This window comes from Diprion similis, chromosome 8 (genome assembly GCF_021155765.1).
Source record: "Diprion similis isolate iyDipSimi1 chromosome 8, iyDipSimi1.1, whole genome shotgun sequence".
NCBI lineage: Eukaryota > Metazoa > Arthropoda > Insecta > Hymenoptera > Diprionidae > Diprion > Diprion similis.
The window spans coordinates 26,315,842-26,339,435 of record NC_060112.1 but is presented as its reverse complement, the minus strand read 5'-3'; the positions used below and the strand labels follow the sequence as shown (position 1 = coordinate 26,339,435).

The window sequence follows — 23,594 nt, the reverse complement described above, 5'->3', positions numbered from 1 at the left end:
TTCCGACCTGTAAATTATCAAAAAAAAATAAAGCTTCTACTTTATAATTTTACACGCGATCTTTTGTTAGGTTATTCGTGATGCTGCAGCGAGCTGCAGTACCGACAGCGTTCTTAGAACCAAGCAGGCGAACGAACGGGTCAGGGCCACGTTAGCAAGTTCAGGACCGAAATGAGTAAAAATATAAACACGCATGTATCGTATAAAGTAAAAGTATGTTTCGCGGAGAGTTGAAAGTAGGCATGTGGTATCGAGGCCAAGATAAGCATTGGCCCGTTCTATCCTGCCTGACAAAGCGGCGTCGAGCGAAACCGACATTCGAACATTCGATCCATCCATCCGTCGGGTTCCGTGCTGCATGTGCCGATGCGGATACGTTTGTAGGTTGTACCTACACGAAATTGCGCAGTAGAAGGTAAACGACCCCTGCATGATCTCAGACACTCTTGCGTGGCTCCATCTGTGGGAACAACTGCGAAGTCCGTTGGTCTCTAGCAGCGAATCACCGGTACAAATCAGACACGTGAAATAAATACGAGAGTGCAATTACGCTTAATTGACCTTGCGTCAGCGATGATCGGCCTTTGTCTCTTCGTTGGTAATTAACTCCAGTTGCTCCAGCTTGCCATATCGCATGATTCGAAATCCGATTGTAGATCAGTCTTGATAACACAGGCCTGCGACGCTTTTCCCCCCACAAAATTGTGATGATGAGTAGTAATTTCGGTAGGTATTAGGTACGAAACTGTGATAAAAAATATTTAAAAAATTCTATCACGTAAATTTTCTGAGATTTTTTTTCTGTTTTTTTTTTTTTAGTACTGCTAGAGTGAACTTCCAATTTCTGTGTTAATTATATGTATTAATGATAGTGCTGCTATTTCAATATTCGGATGAATATCTACCCTCACTTGTATAGTTGTTGTTTATGGTGATTTTGAAGGTATATTTAGAGCTGCGTGAGTACAAAAGATAAAGATTGAACAGGAGTTTTGAAGAAAGCAGAAAAAGATATCACAAGTTTGTTTGATTATCTAGTTTCTTAAGTATTGTTTAAAATAATGCTGTTCGTTTTATACCTAAACATTCAGTTTTATATGAATTGTATATTTTTATTTAATAAAAATTGTTAAAAAATCTGTAAATATGCGCATCTTGCAAAAAATAAATCTCGATATGGTGTAAAGAAAATAACGTTATATTTTAATTCGATATACCTAAATACCTAAAAAAAAGCATTATTACTTAAGGGGGAAATTGAAAGTTATATTTCGCAGGCCTGTGTATATAATAATTAGAATTTTGCTACTTTAACTCCAAGAACTTTCCCCTCCTCCCGCACCAATTTCTGTTTTTGTCAATATCTGAAATCTACCGCGACCCGATTCAGACTTTATCGTCGTTAAACTTTCGATGTTATCGAATCATTGTTGACTCATCATCTTAAACGCAATCGTGGCATTCAACGGTGGAGGACGGATTTCGAGTGTCAATTGACTAGTCGTTAAAAGATTGATTTTTTCAAGAACGACGCTCATTAATTTATCGTTCTTCGGTTAAATGGACTCTACTAATAAGTTTCGTTATAAAAATTTTCTCCACAATCTCATCTCGCGAACGTTTTATAATTACAGACCTTTTGTCCTCCTCAGCGTGATATTCGTTGCAAGCCTGTATGCTGTTTCGTGTTGACATAAGCACACGTGTGTAAATGCCTAGATACATATGCATGCGTGTGTGTATTCTTCGTGAACGTGTTATCTGTCGTGCGTGGTTTCTGTCAGCCTTTTTCTGAACTCGGATTATTGCCGTATATTTATATTCCTCAGAAAATAAGGAAAATAAAGAAAGATATGTGTTATAAAATACTGCAGCGTATCTCCTACGATTCAAGAACTCAACGTTATACCGCAATATCGAATCCAATGATCTGATAATCCTCATTAATAAAACCCAGTGGCACAACGGAGAGTTTGTTCAATTCCTCGAAATCGACCCACTGCCACTTGGTGCATTACACGCTGATTACTGTTAATCTGATTAAATTCTACCAAGCTGAGCTAACCATCGAGTAAATAAGCCTTACGCACAATACGAGGCTCCATTTCTCTTACGTACGAGCCAGCGTCGTTTTCATCAGCTAAATTTCTCTACTTTAAACCGGAATTATCACGGCACTGAGCCTCTTCTAACACGACAGTTGAACCGCACTCTCGGTAGCACCTCACTTTCTGTAAGAGTATACAAGTATTAGGTATACACCCAAGCATGTTTGAAGACGATTGTAAATCTATTCTCAGAAAAGAAAAGATTAGGAATAATGAATTGTTAGCACTCGTACGACCACAGATATGGATTCGAAATATTTTTTCCGGGAATCATTTCAGTTCTACGCCTACATAGAGACACAACTTACGTTTTATTTGCATTTATCATTCATTTTCAGGAATATATTTCAATACGAGATATTCTTCGAACTTGAAGGATGTAGTTGGGAAAGAATCTGCCGTCTCTGTCTCTCTCTCTCTCTCTTTCTCTCATTTCCTCTTTCATCATAACGATGAGCTTATAAAGTGCGGTCAGTAGTTTTACGTCCAGTGAAGCACTACCATTCGCTCATAGTCGGATCGCAATTAAGTACGAGTCTCGGACGATTGCTTCTGAAAAAGTCCTTAGATATAGAATGAAGCTGTGCTACACCGACAAAGGTTTAAAAAAAAAATTGACCACTGTTCGACGATCACAGTCATGCAATTCTTTGTGACAATTGCACAACACAAACTGTGGGTATTTGTAGAAATGATGTTCGTTTCCTTCAAGAGAACGCTAATCTTATTCATACTTGCGACACTTGCAGAGGACGCGATATGCCTGCGTCCAGTGTATTAAAGCACTATGCTTCAGACAAAGGATCCACAGTTCCTTGAATAAATCAAATCATTATCGGATTATACGACGTACCTATACCTACAGCCCACAGACTGTGCGTATAAATCAGTCGGTATTAATAATAATTCACGTTGTCACGTAGCCAAACTCGTAGCGGTGCGATTGAACTTGATCTCGAAGTTTGCAGCTAGGCAGCATAGCTGAAATACCTGTGAAGCTGCGATGCGAAGGTCTGAATTTATTTCTCACAATCAACCTCTTCTTATTCTCTCTCGTCCTCACCGGTCGACGTTATTTTAGACAGGAACGCAATCACGAATAAGAAAGGAGGCGTGCGATTAACGGTACATCGCGTATTGCAGACGCTGCTCGGTCAGTCCACGTGTATGAGACGCGTTACGATCGAGGATCTGATGAAGGTGAACAAAAGGCGAGATGCATGGATACAGAGAGACAGACGCGGCGTGGACAGATTAGAAAGCATTGCGTCACCGCCAGCGTATAACGTAGCTTTACTATACATATAGCCATCGCCCGACGACGACGTTCTGCAGCGTTACATCTCATACCGTATGGTCGTGACGGTGACGGTGACATTGCCAGCGCAGGTTACTTTGTTTGCTTGGAGACGATCTGATCGCGACAAGACGAGACTGGTTTCAATTTTCAATTTCAATAAGGTAAATAGTTATAGCGATGAGGTCCGTTTTTCTCTCTGTTTCTTTTTTTTTCGTCGGCTTTTCTCGTAGAGGGATAAAATCGCGACTGTTGGAAGAAACGGAGAAAAAGATGGAGAGCGAGAGAAAAAGAGAGAAAGAGAGAGAGAATAAAGTGGCTGGAAACTGGATATCTACTGTGATATATAGGTATACACACATGCATACGGTGCCAGCGACCGAACGATCACCCCAAAAACCGAGAATCGTTTTGACGGAACCGTTGCGCCTGTTTTACACAGCCACCGAAGCTGGTACGTGACTTTTAAACGGTGCAAGAGACCGAGCATGTATGATTCATCGGTAAAAAAATAAAAACAGCATCGATTTTACGGACTACAGTGAGCCGTGGTAAAATTTTAACTTCGACAAAAAACTTGATTGTTGTTATACTGGGAAGAAATTTATCGAGGTTGTTTACAAGCAAGTTTCGTTTCACCTTCTAACATTACCCATATAACTCGAATTATTTCTAATAATTCCCTTTCGACAGTCAGCAGCAATGCGTCCACCTAAATCTTGATAGAGAAAAAAAAAAAATCCGAGGCTATCTATAATCTACTTTATAAGTCATCGAAACAAAGATTGCATTGCTTTTGAAATGATTTTTGTCCAAGAGTCCAGCACAGGAGTTCTCCAAGAAGTGGGAAATCAAAAGACTGATTACCTTCCGACTAGAATCTGTTCAAGCCGATCAATCGTAGGTACTGTTCAAGGTTATAACGTAAAGTACTTGCGGAGGATCAAAGGAATTGTGACAGTATAAGCTTCAACATGCTTTTTCGAATGAGTTCTTCATTCCTAACAAGTGTAATAAAAATTTACTTCCATAATTACACCGAAATTCAAAAATTGGAACTCAACAATCAATAATATTCTAAGCGCAATTTGCAGATGTTTTAGTTCAAACCTCATGGATTGCTTCACTGTTAGAGCACACTCGATGTACGTTACCGCTATGATGAATATCATTGCTCCAACTGACAGCACTATGACGTACAGTTAATCCATAGCTAAATGTTTTTTTTTTTTAACTGGGTTAGACAACTTCGCAGAGTGAAAGAAAGAACTGACCGTAGAATGCCAAAGTGAAGCCTGAAGCAATATGTCAGTTATCAGGTTGACGGATCATCAAAGAGTTGAGAAAAAAACCTCAGTGTAAATGATTACGACGCGTCATAAGTGTAATCACGTATGTTTACCAAAGTTTCATCGCCACGGCGTATCACCAAGGTTTCCAAAAGTGTTAAGGATAATAGGATAGACCGACTGCTCAGACGGTGTAGCAAAGAAATGAATAATCTGACTTCAATACCTCGTCGATCGAGATCTATAGCAGGACGACGATGTCAGTCGATATTAATCCTCAACAGCATTATCTTCAGGAGTGATAAAATCTACACCACAGCACTCGAAACAGAAACTCTGAAAACTAGCACAATAGAAACTCTCGTTCTGCTACCGATTTCACGGTCTTGGCTAACCGCCCATCATCCAACGTTATATCACAGCACACCACTGTACGTAGCGAGGAACCCGAACACAATACCGCAACTTAAGGCACGCACGCACGCACGAGAGAATGAGAGCCGAGTCTCCTCTCTCGAGTATCCTCACTCCTGCTGCAAGTCAGCTAGTCAGTCAGTCAGTCAGTTAGTTAGTCAGTCAGTCAGTAGGCATGGATGGATGCATGGGCGGACGTAGACTCTCACCAAACCTCCAACGCAAATGAGCCCACATGCACACACGCACACACACACACATACACACACCAAAAGCGCATCGGTAGCAGAGCTTCGTCTCCGCCGCGATGCATGAGACAAAGTTACACGCGATGAACAGAACCGCGAGTAGTGCTGGTCCCGCGTCGGGTTGAATAAGACTGATAAGAACTGGCGTCGTCACAGGTGAACCCCCACCTCTCCATGCCCCCTTCCAGAGATTCCAGCTCCCTCCAATCGCGTTCACTCGCCTCTCACCTCTCAGGTGGCTTGATGCAGGCATAGATGAATCCGTATCAATCCGTGGGGCTGTTGCTGTTGCTGATGCTGTTGCTGCACGCATGCTCTTCTACTATCGTGAACATCGTGTAAGTGGCATATATTTATAGTCTGGCTATGTTTATGTTCTCGCGTCTGGTTCGTTACTTCATTGTCCATGTGCCGGTGCATCGTTGAAGAATTACACAATGCGTCAAGCTGACTGACTCTGTGCCGAATGGGGTGGAGAAACGATAGCAGGCAACCTTGCTCGTCTTCCATTTTTTATGATCAAAATTATCTTTTCTGATTCTATCCAGATACGATCTATCACCAGTTTCGTTAACGTGTTGTTTTCTAACGATTCCCGAAACTCTCGTTGTCTAATGAACTCCTGAAATAACATCGAGGGAAAAATTCTTTCGATGCAGATTGAGAGGTGGGTGACCCTGCTGTAAGGAAGTGGAAATGAGGTGGACTTTATTTCTAACGTGATTCGTAGATTCAAAAAACGATGCTATATATTTTACGCATCTACTATTTGTAACAGGGAACGATGCAGTTGTCTTGTGCGGTGCTCATCATCTCGTCTCCGGCTTTATTGTATAATACCTTGTGTCGACTATCACGGTTATCATGGTAAAAGGCAGAATTGTTTCGTTAGTTGTAATTGGTCCGAAGGTGATAAAAAGCGTCGTGAGCGATAAAGATAAGTCGAATACGACGTAAAAAAATTCTTTTCCCTGTACTTTTCAACTGTGATGATCGATGTTGGCTATGGAATGACTATAATTTGAATGAATTGTAGGCAAGAAACTCACAATTCATGTTCCCGCGTTACACCGATGTTTGCTGATTATACGGTTGGAAAAGGGAATGATATAAAAAATACTACAATAAGTATATTACAAGGTAAACTGCTTATTGTGTAACGAAGTGAAATTGAAGTTGATGAGTCCTGTGCATAAAAATCCACGAGTGGAATTCTGGACTACATGAGCAAAGCACGGCGGGAAAGTCTCAGGCCAGATTATAGAGGTTAATTATGAAAGAAGGCATATCGACGTTCTGCGCGTCGATCTGTATCAGGAATTCCGGGTTGATTTAGAACCGATTAAACTGAAAGATACCGTGTTGTCGGAATTACATCAATGGACGCGGTAATCATAATTGCGATCGATATGAAGTAGATATCGCCAAGGAATCTAACCTCGTTCAACGAATGTTACATTCTCGGTCTAATCGTAACACTTTTTTCTCGTCCCATTAATCCGATGCAATTGATGAAGATGTAAACATCAAATAAATGTTTCAAGAATGCAAGAAAAATTCATCAAAAAAAAAAAAAAAATATGAAAAGTTACAGAGTGGTAAAGTGGGGACTACAAAAAAAAAGGCGCGTCCTGGTCGACATGTTTTTGACTCTTGTAGTGTTCCAAAATAGAAAAAACAAAGAAATTCTTTATTAGTAAAGACGTTTCGATAGCCCGGAGCACGGAAAGAGAAGAAAAAATTTATTTCACGAAATCCGACGATTTGGAAATTTTGTTTTTTTGTGCCCCTGGTTTTTGACCTTTCCAAATTTTAAAAAAATAACGACAATATTTTTTTTAAATCGTGCTTCCTACCATAGAGGGATATACAAAGAACATTTCCACCAAATTTCAAGTAAATCGGTCGATCAGAACTTGAGATATCATGTCAACCGTATCGAAAAAAGTAGTTTCGAGAAAAACGCGTTTAAAGATTCGTTCCAACCGGACCGGTTTAGTTGGCACGTCACAGAAATAACTTTAACTTCGAAAATGATTTGAGTTTCCAAAAATCCTCTTAGAGGCTTATTCTTAAAGGTCTGAGCTTTGAAAATATGGAGGAAAAAACGATTTTTTCAAATTTCTAGACCAGAATACCCCCTTAAGGTAAACATCATGTTGAGATAAGGAGGTATGCGCCTCATTCTATCTGGCTAGCGTAACGTGATTGTATAGGCACAAACGCACACACGATACGGATGGCTTTTGATAACGATAACTTATCGGAATGAAACGAAGGTAGGCATCTGTTATTCGAACTGTGACGTATACTTGGTGAAAATAAATACATGAATCGTGAGTACAATAATGGTTAACGTAAGAAGAGTTCGTCAACGACGAAGCCAAAAGTCGAGAAAAGTCTTATCTAATCAACAAATTAGAAAACATTGAGATGTTTGTGTTCGTCGAGCTTCTAATTTATAGAGAGGAGGAAGATTTTGAACATGTAAGCTTCCAAAGTAAAAAACATAATTTTAAAAGAAGGAAAAGCTAAAGGAATATTGAACAGATTTTTTCTGAAGTTGAATACTGCAGGCAAATATTTTTTAATAATCGCACAACCAGCAGCTAAAATTTTATCATCATTCCTTCTAAAAGTTGCAAAGCACAATTACAGCAGCGTGGTATATCATATGCGCGGATTATTCATGCATTGACTGCCCAAAAATTGAGGTTAAATAGGTGTCGATACAATAATTACAGCTCACGCCCACGGAGATTTCATTCAATCTTAGCATCGCTAGCAGTTGGTTTTTTTCAATTTTTGTTATAAGGCTGAAGTTGATAACGTTAATGTAACAAAACATCGTGGAAAAATAGTTATTGCCAAATTTTAAAACGACTTTCAAAATATGAACATGTTTGCTTTTCTTATTATTTACTAACTGAATTTCCGAAAATCCTAAGAGTCCATGTAACGATTTTTCTAAACATGTATCGATAAAGTGACGTTAATAACTTCAACGTCGTTATTTTTTCCGAACGCACTGCAAATACCCACTGGATTAAATTAACGTTAGAACAGTATCAACATGGAATAGTAAAAATTGAAAGTTCTATCGGTTTGAGAAACTATCAAGTAAGTAAGAAGACGTGAAAGAGAGAAGTCGATATATTTTTCTGTTCAAACATCGGGTGTGATGATATGTCGAAGAGACGGCTTTAATTTCGGAGCAGGCATTAGTATGCATGTAGGACGCAGTCACAGTTGGATGGATCAGAGTCTGGCTACACAACGAAGCCCCTTTTCTCTCTTCTTCTCTTCTGGGTCATCGCATGAAGCTTTGTAGCTCGTTTTTGAGTGGTGCAGTTTTTCATTAAGTCACGATTCAGGGGAGCCACAAATCACGCCATCTCTTGTACCGATCTTTCGGCTCGACGCTGAATACACGGGACCGACGTCCGGTCGCATCGTCAGGGAACAAAAGGTAATCAAGAAAGTGAAAAACGGTGACGCCAGGAACGCGTGACCTTTGCTACCAATGAGCACGAAAAACGGAGAGAGAGATAGAGATGCAAAATGGTTTCAACGATTGGTGAAATGCAGATAACTGTATGCATGGACATTGAGAACAAGGTGCAACACCAGGGTTTCTATGTTACACACAAGTGTCGGATTTCGTAAGCCCAAGAGATCTCGATTTCTACAAGATTCATTCTATATTCCATCATATTACAGCTTTGATCGCGTGACTGACGCATGACGGCTGCAGTCTGTTACGTAACCATAACCTCTCGATTCCTCATAATCATCAGGTTTCAACAGATTTTGTGAACAACCCATAGTGGAGAAAAATTTTTATGAACCTTCAGTCTCTGGCTATTCTATGTATGAATACAACTGGAGTTCGTAGGTGATCGTTGAACGCTGGAGTAGAGCAGCAAGATGTTCTTGAACGACGGTCGCCTCTTCTTCTTCCTCTTACTTCGAACCAAGAAGAGAGCGCAAGCAGGAAGCTTTGAGTTTGTAGACGGAACGGGTTAACCTGACTTGAACTTCTCCGCAGTGCGTTTCTTCGTCCCTCAGTGTTCTTTCGCTGAGTCATCGGAGGAGCTGAAAGAGCCGCGGTATACAACTCGTGATTGAAACTATATTTTTCGTTCATCGTCGTGGTACATAGAACAGGAGGACTGGAAAGCGGTTCCAGCATCTAACAAGGAAGAAACCCCGGTGAATGAAGAATAAGAAGAAGAAGAAGTATAAAATCCATCAAAGAATAAAAAGATAATATTTTAATAACTTCCGGCCAAGTTCACGGCTATGATATAACAAGCCAGACAGACGTTCATTCTTCTTCGCTTTAATCAACGGAATTTCACGTCCGATCGTTGCATTCAATTAATTAATTTTTGTCTGCTTTGTTCTGGTTCAAAACGGTAGTCGTTGTATAAAGCATAATTTGCGCCTCTCCATTTGCCGGTGAATTTGAAATTTGTATTTACATTTCTTTCTTCTTCGATTTAAAAGTTATTCAACTTCTTTCACGATCAGAGTAGAATAGCGATATCAAAATAGTGATTTCCAAACTTGTCTCAGTTGAACTTGTTCGGGATCAATAAAGAATGCTTCAATCCAGCAACTCCAAGGCGTTCAAATTTGAATTCTGCAGGTCGCTTTGAAACTCGATACTTCAAAAGCCGTCAGAGTCGTGCGGCAGAGTGGTTTGGATCTCTGGTGGTGTGCATGCGGTCAGAATGAGCGATACCTGATACTGTAGAACCAAATTTGAAATTGTCCACGTCTGTAGGTGGTATACCGAGTCGAAACGATCGGCTTTATTTGAATTTTATCCTACATCGCATCAATCTATCGATTCATATCTTATACGTATACTACGTGGCATGAAACTCTTCCGCATCGGGGGGCGTGCAAGAAATATTTTCCACAAGCGTTCTTCTCATGCTGGTTGGTATTCCGACCACGGCTGGTCTTTGTGCAGTGTTGATGGCACGTGAAGTTACGAGAATGTTAGGTTAGAAAGGCTTACCTACCAACAGAAGTTCGGCTGGAGAAGTTTCGTTGTGGCTCACATGTAGGAGCACAAAGAGAGACAAACGCGATGACACCGAATGCCATGAAGCATTACATGCTTTATAGTGCAGCCACAATGTTGACCGCCATTGTTAGCGATACTTGGTCAAATAACGAAGAACAACTGGCAGAGTATAAAATTATAACAATCGAAGCAAAACTGGTTCTATACTAAATGGGAAAATCTATGGGATATTCGTAAAAAGACACGATACATGGAAGATGAAAAACCACATATATACTGTATTGAAAGGAAGAAAAGAATGAGTTTCCTTCGGAGAAGAAACTCGGCGGAAAAAGAGTAGAGAAATAAATCAACGATCGAGATTAGTTCGCAGACGAGAGATATTCGAGATGTTTGTTCAATTATTCATTAGACCTGACCCTGAACTTGGTTGCTCTTTAGTTACGCCTGACCTCGATGACAGAATGGCTCTTTTTTCTGAACAAAGCTTCGTAGAAGAAAAGGAAAAAGAAGAGTGAATGTGGAGATAGTATTACAACTGCCACGTGGCTTGAAGAAGAAAAGAGGCCTCGGGTTCACGCAGCGATTCTAATCTACGATACGAGGTTGGAAGTAAAATACATTTCACACATACTTTGCATATTTTGTTTACGGTTCTACAACGAGAAAAATGGTTAACAGGATTGTAGAGATTAATCTTGCGCCTAAACTAGCAATCGCGTATGGATCCTCGAGATTAATACAGCTGTCTTCAATTTCTTATCTTTCCTTACATCTCCATTGCTAGTTTTATTTCCGTCTCTGCGGGAGGTGAAGAAATCAACTGACAGACCGACAGTGATAACGAAACTGAGCATTCACGGTTACGAGTCGTTGGTAAAGTAGAACAGATCATCGAGCTTTGAAGATCGTTGATTCTGACAGTCAGTTAGGGGGTAAAACTAATCTAGAACGAACATAGAGAGTCTAAACAACGTCTGTGATACGATGTAGAATTCATCGGAGACACAATAGCACTGGCATAATGCGTAGTAAGCATTTTATTTTTCAATAAAAGGCTTTTTAATCAATAGTCTTTTGGAAATTGATATTCAAAAACTGGAAAGTGGAATTCACTGCAGGGTTTCAGCTGTCTTTTTAAATACCCTTAGATTTAAAAATTGGATATTCGATTAAACGAGCGTGTATTCGAAAGAAGGGCGTTTCCAAGGTCGTAAAACTAGAGGCAGCGAAAGAATCAATTTGCGTTTTTAAAAAATCTAACTGCGGTGCTTCGGTCCCGTTATTCTTGCTGTAGGCCGAGTATAATACTCCCTGCAGGGAGTGACTATCCTTATCGACGCAGTTCTGCATGAATTGGCTCTTCAGTCGGTCGTTGCAGCGAGCTGGCGTGCACTGAATGGACGTCATAAACACGACGTTTACGACATATACCTACGTATGTTGTGTGTGCACTCTGCATGAGAGTTAAATGGTTCATAGAAACTGCTCGACAGTTTCACGATACACGGAATAATCATGCAGCAACGCGCTCTACTTTTCGAACAAGAAATCGACGATAACAAATCCAAGAACTTTATATATACGCTCACTGTAATCCTCTGAACTATACACAAATTCGAATGGTGGTGCAAGTGCGGAAATAATAATAGCGTATAGTAAATAGTGTTGTGTTTTATAAACATAACAATTTCACAACATCGTTTTGCAGTGATATTCAAAACACAGAGCATTGTTTACACAATGGTAAGATCAGATGTAGTAATGTGTCATTACGCAAGATCATGCAGATTGAATCAGAGAGACATTCCGAGAAGCGATTGCGTTTTAAGTGATTTTTAGCTATCGCGGAATATTCATAAGCAGATTAATTAATAGATCTCGCGTTACGACCTGGTTGACTTCGGAATATCGTAAATTTTTAACGCTGGGTCTTTCCAATGCGATAATAAATTATCTTCGTTCGCCGTTTCTCTTCTCTTCGCTTATCTTGATATTCTTATTTATCAGTACTTGGGCTGAAATTGCTTTGTTCGAAGAGTTTCCAAGAAGTTTGTCGGGTTTCACACGTGAACCAAGACCTAATACCTACACAAGCGGTTTGTTCCTTTCTCTCAGACGCGGGCTGACGTCATAATTGTCAAGACAACAATTGGGGCTCGGTCGTTTGAAGGGGTTCTGTATAAGCGAGTCAACCAGTCAAAATCCCGGTTAATATTCATGGGCCAAGACACCGTGAAATGGATGCAAACAAGTCTCTTAAAATATGCCAAAACACCTCTCGATCATTGTACTTCCAAGAAACTGAAAGGCGAAGAAGGAACGCGACGGCGACGCGACGCTTCCATCGAAGAAACACTTGCGGGTGGATCCGAAGCCTGCAACATCCGGTAGCAGCTGAACGGTTGTGACATTTCAAAGTCTGAGTTTGGTGACTCGTTTATTCTGTGTATAAATTACAAGTTGTCACGCGTTCGATTGTTGGCGCTCTTGTGGAGCGCCAGACTTCCACGGAAATATACGCAATCCTGTCGCCTCAGTTACCGTCTAGATAAACTTAGAATACCTACTATTGATACAGTTGGCCGATAATTGGTTGTTCGGTGTTTGTTCATTAGGAATGGAAGACTCGATTGATCAGGATGAATTGTCGAGAATATCGTGATACTATTCGATTAGTCAGAGACGAAAATTGTTATCAAGTACATATATATAGAGACTATTGTTTAGAACTTGTCGATGGTTTAGATTATACCTATAAGGATCTTCGAAAGGGATCCTCTTCTATCATATACAAGGGATGCGAACCCGTCTCGTTAAAAACCTAAAAAGTGCACAATTTTTTATTTTTTTTTTTATTTCTTCAGATGGAAGAAAAGATAATAAAATAATAATATTTGAGAAAGTTAAACATATATTCAAGTATGATACAAAAAATTGTTATCAACACATATTCGAAAAATGCTACATTCTCGCGAAACATGTTGAATTCTGCGGCGATCGGTATAACGGGAGCAAATTTTTATCTAGAAAAAAAAAAACAACTTAATCTACATTTCTACAGCTAAAGAAATGCGTAGGGTATTTTCGATAAGTTAATTTAAACATTATTTATTGACAAGTAAGTGCCTTTTCTTTGGTCGAAACTTGAAGATTTTTATTCAAATACTCGGCAATTACACAAAAATTTAACATTTTTTCAAAATCCCCTGCGTATTTCTCTAACTATAAACATGTACATGACGTATTTCTATTTTTTTTTTTTTTTTTTTTTATAGAATTAAATTTGCACCAAGTACACTGCGTGCCGCAGAATTCGATATGACTTGTGAGTATGGCTCCAGTGTCATCATTTTTTAATATTTTTTGCATTACACTTAAACATATGCTTAATAACTTTCTCAAATATTATTATCTTCTTACCTTGTTTTTCAAAAAAAAAAAATGTGTGCATTTGTGAGGTTATTATAGTGATGTTACCCCTTAAATACCCAAATACCAGCACCGGGAGTATCGAACGAACCTGAACTACCTGACATATCTCTACCTTGGTCACAAAGAAGGTCAAGAACCTAACTAGAATATAACAATCCAATTCCTCGAGGTAGGTGAATTTTCTTAGAAATGTTTACTTAAAAATGACGTTTCGGTCGAGCACTGGCCTAACATCTTCACGTTAATTTTAACAACCTTTTGGCTGAGGTGTTGTTAGTTACGCCATTTGGGAAGAAAATCTTATTATTAAACTAACTCATGAACAATAACTTGAAAATATTAAAACCCTCCAACAACTGCGAACTGCGCTCGTCAAGGAAGAAAGCCCAAGCTCGTCGTTTGAATACATCCATTAATGCGAACCGCAGCTATCGATTCTCGATTCCATGGGTGAAACTCTATGAATCTCGACTATCTTGTCCGAGGTTGAATAACTTTATGTTGCAGAAGAGGTGCTGCAGATGATGCCTGTCTTCTCCAGTAAAAAGTCATCACCGACTTTAATTTGGGTCTCAATTAATCCTTGGTCAGGATCAGGACCATCTTGGTCAGGAGGTTTGGTCAAGAAACGACTCGGATTAGGCAAATTGAATGAAAATTCACATCCAAGTGATTCGCGTGGGAAGTTGGTTGGAAGCTGGGATCTCGATGAAATTTTCCGGCGTGGTGGACAGGTCTCGTCCTGCCTCTCCGCTCCTTCGTGATCCTTTGTCCGCAAGGATTTGTCCTGCATACCACTCGCCAGATGTTTCATTGGTTCGTTCTTTTCCTTTTTCCCAGTTTTCGTTCCAAGAAAATTGCCCGAACCGATTCTCGGAAATTCGTGCAAGGTTTTGTCCCGTTCACACAAGATGTCTTGGATAACGTGCTATATACATCGATCTGCAGGTCATTTTTCATTCTTCCCACTTCATTCACCATTTTGAGAGTCGGTCATTGGTTTATTTTTTGGATTCTCAGTAATTCTGTCCCAGGCTCTCATTTGTATGAGGAATAATTCATGTATGTTGTAAAAAAAAAATGTCAATTTCTGAATTTGCCAAAACTGGAAATTTAGAATTTGTTTATCTGCAAATTCAATTCATGTACTTCCGCTTCGGTGCATGTAAATATCGTGATTTATTTTCAACTGACGCAGGGTATAAAATCGACTAGCGGTGGCTTTAATACGCAGTGATGAGATGGTTTGATTTAAATCCACCGAACAGAAGAACCGGCGTAAAGAAGCGCACGTGCACGCTGAGCGCGCTGCGCGTTGTTGGTATATGAAAATCACTGCGCAGCAAAACGGTGACTATTTTTGGCCGCCCTTTCCCGACTTCTCCCATATGGCAGTCATGTCACGATTTATGTAAACGCAGCTTCCGCGCGCTTCCATCTTCACTTCGCTGCCTTCTTTTATACCCTCGTGCAGCAAACTTCCGATACCTTTAAAAAATCCATCTAACCAAGCTACGAAATTAAACGACTCACGTTATAAATCACGTATTAATCCTTTACAAAAGGTCAGAAATCAGAAAGAGAAAACTTATAACCACAGATCAATTTTTCCTATCCTGAAATCATCATGTTTAAATAGACTTTCATCAACATGTAAAATCACTTCGCATACCTTCCAGTAGAAAAGCTCAAACTAATTTTCAGTCAAAACTTAATAATGTATTCTTACTCACACTGCATTTATTTATCAAAATGGTAAAAAATCTTTCGAAATATCCGCGTGTCAAAATTGACCACGTTACACTAAAAGGAGAAGTGTAATAACCGCATTTACCGAATGAAGACGGAGACGGCAAGGCTTTTCATTTTCAGTCCAATATGGGGGCTCAGTGTGAGTGCAGTTATGGGAAAGGAAGGGTCGTGTTATGGCCTCGTATACCCTGCGGCATGCTTGCCCGCCCAACACCTGCCGGGTAGTTGTTCCAAAATTCCACCACCCGAATTATGTCACGAGGCTAATGGTGCCGGAGAATTGGGGGGGAAGGTTGTTACCTCCATATATGGCCAGGGTCCTTAGGGAGCGACGAAAGTGCGGCCATTAGACCTTGGTGGCTCGGTTTATGAAAGAGTTAACACGTTATTTACGCAAGTAGTCAGTGGATAATTAACGCATATGATCTGTATGGCATGGTCAGTCGTGGCGTTGAATTCAGACAGCGCGACGGCCTGCCGTCAGATTTTACACAAGGAACGTTAGTTTGGTGTCCATCTCTGATTTCGTTGAGACTTATGTGTGTTGGAGAATGTTGAATACTAAAAGACACATTTTTTTTGTCTGCGGAAAAACGGTTTAGAGGGGTGAAAACGACCTCCAAAGATAGCACCCAATGAGGTGATTTCTTGATGAGATTGATGGATTTGAATGGAACTAATGATGGAGTTTTCCTATTCATTAAAAAAATATTTCAGTGTTGGTTTCATTCAAATACATGAAGAGCGCAAGAAATCACCCCGTTGAGTTCTCATCTTTGAGAATCGTTTTCAGCTCTTTAAACCATTTTTCTGTAGATAAAAAAAAAATACGTGTCTCTTAGTTTTCAATGGTCTACAACACACATGGGTCTCGACGAAATCGGAAGAGGACACTAAACTGATGTTCCTTGTTAGATTCTGGGGACAACCGTCGTGTATCGCAGGTGGCAAGACATTAGGCACGGGGTGACAGAATACGAGATAATTATTGTAGGTATCATACCTGACCTAGTGCAGGTATAAATGTCCAACGGCGTCGAGCATAATATGACACAAGTGAGAAGAATCGACTCGGCGAAGAGGATCATTCCCAGGATCTTATTACGAGGAATATGGAAGCCGATTGCAGTAAAAATTTAATAATTTTTTATTCAGGCATTGCCGGAATAATCAAAACGTAAATAAGATGAATGAAATAAAATTAAAATTGATAAATTGGTCAGATGCCTAGAAGAAAAGTTGGATTTTGAATTTAGGGGTAGTTATAATAACCACAGAGAAACGGGGAGTTGAGAAGAGACTCCGGATCAAATTCTCTAAATCAAAAACTCTCTACAGATTCACAATCAAAATTATTGTTGAAAAGTGTAATTTTTCATATCGACGAAAATAATTTCATTTCATTTCATCAGCGGGCGTTATAAAATTTGATGATAATGAGTTGTAGAAATATGAAGAGAACAAATCGCCAAACACTTTTCATCACAATTCCTCGTTTCGATATCATAATTGATCTTGTTTCAAAAGATGTTAGAATCTTCTTATAAAAAAGAAGCATCAACATCTATTGCATCCTCGACAAGTGATAGATCATAAGAAGTTGTTCACGAGGCGTGGATGAGCCTCCAGCACCTCTTCTTCTATGGAGATCTCTTTGTGAATGGGGGAAGCGAGGAGTCGATCCCTAGGGAACCCTGAAGGGAGCAAAAGCTTGCGAGGAGTTGCGCCGATCTTCTTAGTTCGCTATTTCGGGCTACGTGTAAGTCGACGCCGTTTTCCTAGGCTGCAGACGTCGAATTGTTCCCTTTACCCGCCATTGCTTTGCCGTCTCCACGTCTTAGTCTCCAGCCTCCAGCGTCCAGACCCGACCGGGGAGAAAGCATTATTTCCGTCGTAGGTGGCGGAGGCCCGAATTCTTTTATTAACGATTTTGTCCCTGCCTTGGCTCTCGGAAAAGCTGCGGTACGGACTATTGGATACACGCAGTGTTTAGAGTTTAGTATTTGCAGCACGAAACTGACAGATAAATAGATAATAATTGGTACAATACGGAGGGTCGAGGAGTTATAAATTCGAAAAAAACGCGAAATTTTTTTCTTCCTGAGAACTTGTTTTTTCCACCGAGACAACATTCTTTTTTCTGTCATGATGAAGTATTATTAGTGATGAGCAAATGTTGTGAGACAACGTTTCGGTACTGGAAGAAGAAGAAAGATTGCGGTTCTGTTTGTTGATTACCTCGTTCTCTTTCCTGAGATGAAAAACGAGCCTCGTTCACTGCTATCATATTATAACATATAACATCACATGCGGGCATTACGAGAATATATGTGTAGGATGGAAATACAGAGGCTCGCATCGTTTGGTAATTCCCGCCAACGCTATCGTGAAGCCAAATGCGAATACGTGGCGGACATCAATCACCTATAGGTACTCGACTCGATAGAAATTCTCGTACAGAAAAATGCTCCGGCAGGATGTTCGAACGTGTAAAAAAAATGACAGTACCGTATCTATATATAATTACATCTCAGAAATGTGTTGTAATAAACTCGTAGGACACAAAACCGGCCGAAATGCTTCAGGATATACCGGACGTACAGTCAGGTTAAAAATGTGTGACAGAAATAATATTCGAAAGCTGCAATTGAAGCCAAGTTCAATCTGATAACAAAAGTATCAAAAAGATTTTAAAACGTAAAATTTAAATTGTAAACACCTAGTTAGCATCTAATGAAAGTATTGCATAATTTATTGGTAAATGTACGGATATCCTGCGAAATGTCTTACAAGGAGACTGATTTTTAGTTGATCGAGCGGGGAATTGAATTTCAGGGTTTTTTCCAAATTTTTCTTGTGTCACGTTTTTTTTTCAATTACTGACGCAACAACGGATTAGCCTCATCGGTCTACTTTTCAAACCTTCATTTCACTATACGTGGTGTCCAGTAAAAAATCCGTCTAAAATTCAAGGATATTTTCAGGATATTCAAGGGCATTAAAAACAGAATATTTCTAGGATACACGAACAATTTAAGGATAGTTCCCAAGACTTTTTGAGAACAAACAAAATTCAACGACATTTCCAGGGGACCACTGGACACCCTGCACGTTTGATCTTCCACAGATTTTTGTAAATCTTTGTACCGACTGTACCACACGAGGACTGTACAGAATTGGCGAAGTGTAGGTCTCGATACAGGCACTACAACACGTCGGAAGGTCAGGTACGAACCGGAGAGCAAAGAGGGCCTCTTGGAACTGGGAAGCAGCCTTCGACCCTGCGGCCTCCGCCTACGGACGACGAAGACTCGAAGAATCGCATTGTGCTGCGTGGGCATAAAAAAAAAAAAAAAAATGAGCCTGACGAGTCTCATTTTTGCGCTTTAACGCAGGTGACGATATTTCTCTGTCGATGAATCGATTCGTCGTTCCGCAAGTTGACGATCAAAAGTTGATAGCGTATAAAACTGACAACGAATGTCCGAAACGTCGAAGCCTTCGGCTCTTGCTGTGATCCTACAGCTGTGAGATGTATTATAATGTGGCTTTTTTTCTCGCGATGCTTTCGCTTTTGGTTTTTGGTTCATTCGTCAATTGTTGCTGTGAGATAAAATAAAGGACAGGATGTTGTTACACATGTGCGACGAGTAGGTACTTGTGTACACTTCTCATTTACGTTTCGGCGTATAGACACACCACCCACTGTCTATATGCTTGACAGACATTGTTTGATCAGGTTTGTACCGTTGAATGGTCGTTAATTATTCAGCCTCTGTTTGTTTTTCATTATTTCGACAATTATCGAGCTATAAGGCCAGTTTCTGTAAACCTTGATGTTATAACGCAAACAACCGTCACCCTTTGCTTATTTCGTAGCAACTCTTATTGTTTTACCCCAATACTCATCCTCTTTTTCGACTGTTACTTATTTTTTTACGCTCTAATTTCTCTACCAGCGATCAACCCATCGCTACGCGCCTGATGCCTCTTATAACCTTATAAGGATTTATACATAGCGCCAAATAATAATAAATAATCAGAGTAATCGTTTGATCAAATCTCATTTTAGATAGTTTGGACGGTCATTAAATCACATGTGAGGTTCATATTCGTAGGAAGAATTATTTTTCGAAAATTTTGCAAGCTGGATTCTGTAAAAATCATCCTAATAGCTGCAAAGTAGTATTTTTTCCATGAATGTTTCGTCTATTCAATATTACTAACTTCAATCTTGTATTGACTAGATGATCGAAACATCGGAGGGCGAGGATCGAGTTCCATTTTTTGCCAATTCCTTGATATTGGGGATCGAAGAGAAGCTTAGAAACCTCGATGCTTGTAGCACGTGACCCGAGCTTGACGCATCCGTATGTTTATTTACAAATCAAGTCGTGTAGCGTAGCTCCGATAAGAGATTGAAACTGACCACCGTCAACCGGCTCGCATATCAATTCATTAATGAGCGATACATGCAACGCGTCATCGACTTCCCGATGCCACGACTGTTTTTGTATTCTTTAAATGAGTATCTTTTTATCCCTTGACTTTCTTATCACCACACGCGAAGTGATCTTCCTTCTTTCTTGTCTTCCTTATGTCTATAATATTTCATTCTTGCTTTATCGAGAGTGAGATACTTAATCACATCTCCTCCATGGGTTTTCTAATTAAAATATTACCCCACGACGACATTTTTATGCTTAAATAAAAAAAGTGTCCAGACCACCGTGCGTGCAGGTCAATTCGAAGTTCAAAACTACTTCGTACAAAAGAAGCATGGATTGATGGGATGTGAAAAAGTAGCCCTAAGGATCAAGAGAGACAAACAACGAGACATACCAAAGCAGAGAAGGACGAACTTACTGCCAGACGTTTTTCACGCCAATACAATTAACACCCGGTATCATCATTCCTAACGGGATGCATCAACCCCAGGGGGTTATACCTGAGGGTATATAAACGAGACCCAACAGTAACTTATAGGGGTCTAAATTGTGAGTCGGGATAAGTAAATCACGAATCTACTGGTAGTTGGATGCGAAGAGCAGCTAGCTCACCATTGTTCTGCCGGCGGCGTCGATCCGATGAAGATGAAGAAAACAAATCTCTGTCAAGGTAAGAAGATTGGAGTGGGGAAGAGGGGAGGGAGGGTATATCCTGGCTCACAAAACTCCGGTTAACAATCACAGAAATCACAGGACACACGCGACATCCTGGAGCGCGATTCGTCGTCGGCCGTTTAGCATGAGTTCGGGCCGCGGCGAGGCAACGCTGCGCTGACTTCCGACATTCGAACTTCGAACGCGGCCGGACCGTTGCGTGAACTCAAAGAGCGTAGCTTCTTGGCGCGCGGTTCCACCGAGCCGAGCGACTGCTGCTACACGGCGACGCAACAAGTGACTGACGACGTCACGAACAGCTTTGTAGTTCCTCGATTTCCCGCCGGCGCCACTCGCCGACACTTCCTTTGTCGCATTCTGTGCACCGCTGCTCCAACCTCCAACTCCTCCAGCCTCGGATTCGACGAATGCTTCCTGCTGTTGCTCGTGCCGTTGAGATTCCTCTCGATCCTCTCTCTAACCGGCTGGCTGCGGATGAGAAGATTCCGAGGCTCAAGGTGCTGGACCAGTTATGCTGGGCTGCTCAGAGATCTCGACACTGACGCTGATTTTTATCCACTCTCAGCTCTCAGCTTTATCGTCTGATGCGATAAATGGAATTATAATGTAGCGCTAGTTTTTTTACACTACATAGAGATTTATTTCCATACAAGATTTATAGTTTTTGTTTAACAATTTTTTATGAAATAAATATGTAATTAATATTAAATAGAATGTTTAGGTATGAGATGAAATAAAATTTCTCAGAAAATTTTGGAATAATTTCCCATATTATTTCTCAAAAGAATTTTTTAGATACATTTTTTCATAGATTTGTACCTAATACCTAACGAAATTACTACTCAGTTTTGTGGGGGGAAAACCATCGCAGGTCTGTGTTATTAGATTCGATTTCATTTATTTGACTTTTATGAGCAATCCAAAGTTGTTGTTCAGATTTTCATCATTCTGTCGATTCAAATTGAGTTGTTGATAATTCTGTGCCATTTTATTGTAGCAACTAGAAAGTTTTTTTCAAACCAATTATGTCAAGTCTGCTGTCTTACATCATTCTTCTTCAACTTCACGATATAACGAAACGAGAATAAATGCATATTTTATAGTCAGAATCCGAAAACAGTATTCGTTCTATTTTTCTTCGAGTTCCATTTATTTAGTACTTTTCGAACCCCTAAACTGGCTTGTTTCAAAACAGGATTCAATTCCTTATTTTCCGGCACCGTTCGACCAATGAATAACCGTGTGTTAAAAACAATTTGACGATCTTATAAATTGGCTGAGAGAAGAGTCGGGTTGGGATCTAATTTGAAATTGTGCCTTTTTGAAAATGTTTCCAAATATTATATCATAATCTACATTAGTGGAATATCATTTTAAATCAATTATTTATACATTAATTAAAATTATTCTCGACTTCTCTCCGTTCATCTGCTTTCGATTCTCAACGAAATGTGACCCAAGCGTGTATATAGTAATACGCAATGATTTGAATGAGAGATATTACCTTCATCATGCTCGGATATCGATATCGATCACCTTTCTTTCAAATAAACAAACTTGAAATCAATTCCATCGCCTGTGATATGAGTTGTTATGCAAGTTCTTACGCGTTAATCGAATATCAATACAGACTGCACATGTATTATACAACACTGCTCTGTGTGGCTTGTACATATATATGTATATAAATAAATAAGTAAATAAATAAATACATACATGCATACATACCCTCAAGATACTATCGTTATATACACTTCAGTTTTATAGCCATATTGTATTATACGTATACAGTAACTTTCGCTGCAAGCTGTGCGTATAGGCGTAACATATCAATACTGTTAGGCTCGACTGACTGTATTTACCGAACGATTCCCGTCAATTTCACTCGACCCTAATACTCATAATCAACCCTTCATCGGCTCTCAAGAACTTGCACTTCACTGCATGTAATCAGGATTCATACTTTGTTAAAAGGAATAAACTATTCAAGAACATTTTACTAGAGAATCGAACCATCTTCATTGTTACGGAATAAATACTCGTGATATGAAATTGATCAGGGTTTAGAAAATGTCAGTGTAAGTGCATAATTCAATCCTCGGAAACAATCAACAGGAATGAATATAGCAACAACTTCTTTTATAAAAAAGTTGTAAGTTATTTACCGTGGAATTTTTTTTAAATTGAAAACTGAATTCTAAATTCTTAAGAATCTTGAGAAGATGTCCGAACCATATACGACCAACTTTGACCAACGACATCGCTTGGTCACTGCTGGATCAAACGTGTCCATGTCTGATTATCTGTAAATATTGAAATCCCCCCAAAAAAAAAGATATCTGACAAAGAAGATTGTCGATAATCATTTAGAATCTCGATAAATTTGGCGTTTGTTTGTAGCCCTCGCTACTTGGCCAGAGAAATTGAACCTGACCTTATTGAAGTACCGTGTGTGTGGACCAGCCACTCCCTGGCACACGGAGAGACTTACGGACAGCTGGACAGGACGAATTAAACAAGGAGAGCCGGAATTGCTCGCGCTTTCTTTTCGGGGCCCGCAGATAAATCTGATGTGAGGAGAAGAATTCCGGCGATCATTACTGTACGCATGTCAGACTTGCGGTAATAACGATTCGTGTTACACGGATGATAACTTAAATCTTTCCATCTTTCCAAGTTGTGGTTCAATTGGTCGTGGCCAATCGGGCCCCGTAGGAAGCAATGGCGCCTGGGACCTGAGAGGTCCACCTCGACAGGAATGCGGTCCGGTTGAATTTAAGGCAAAGCAACCCAGAGGCTGTTCTACTAAGGATTACGCAACGGTGTCGTGGCGTATCTAAGAGCCATGCACGTGTGACACAGGCCAGCCAGCATTCCCGACCAAAAGACG

General features: G+C 40.0%; 1 protein-coding gene across 14 annotated transcripts in view; it reads right to left on the bottom strand.

Moving 5' to 3' along the window:
• The window catches only part of LOC124409190 (serine/arginine repetitive matrix protein 2), a 153,875-nt gene extending 133,170 nt beyond the window's left edge, over positions 1-20,705 (bottom strand). For 13 of the 14 annotated variants that reach the window (XM_046886627.1, XM_046886634.1, XM_046886633.1 and 10 more), the window contains exon 1: positions 4,921-5,249. The gene's annotated coding sequence lies outside the window, so the exon portion shown is untranslated. Of the gene's footprint in view, positions 1-4,920; positions 5,250-20,641 lie in introns of those variants that run through there. The other variant, XM_046886628.1, reaches the window with a different exon arrangement.
• Positions 20,706-23,594: the final 2,889 nt, after the last annotated feature.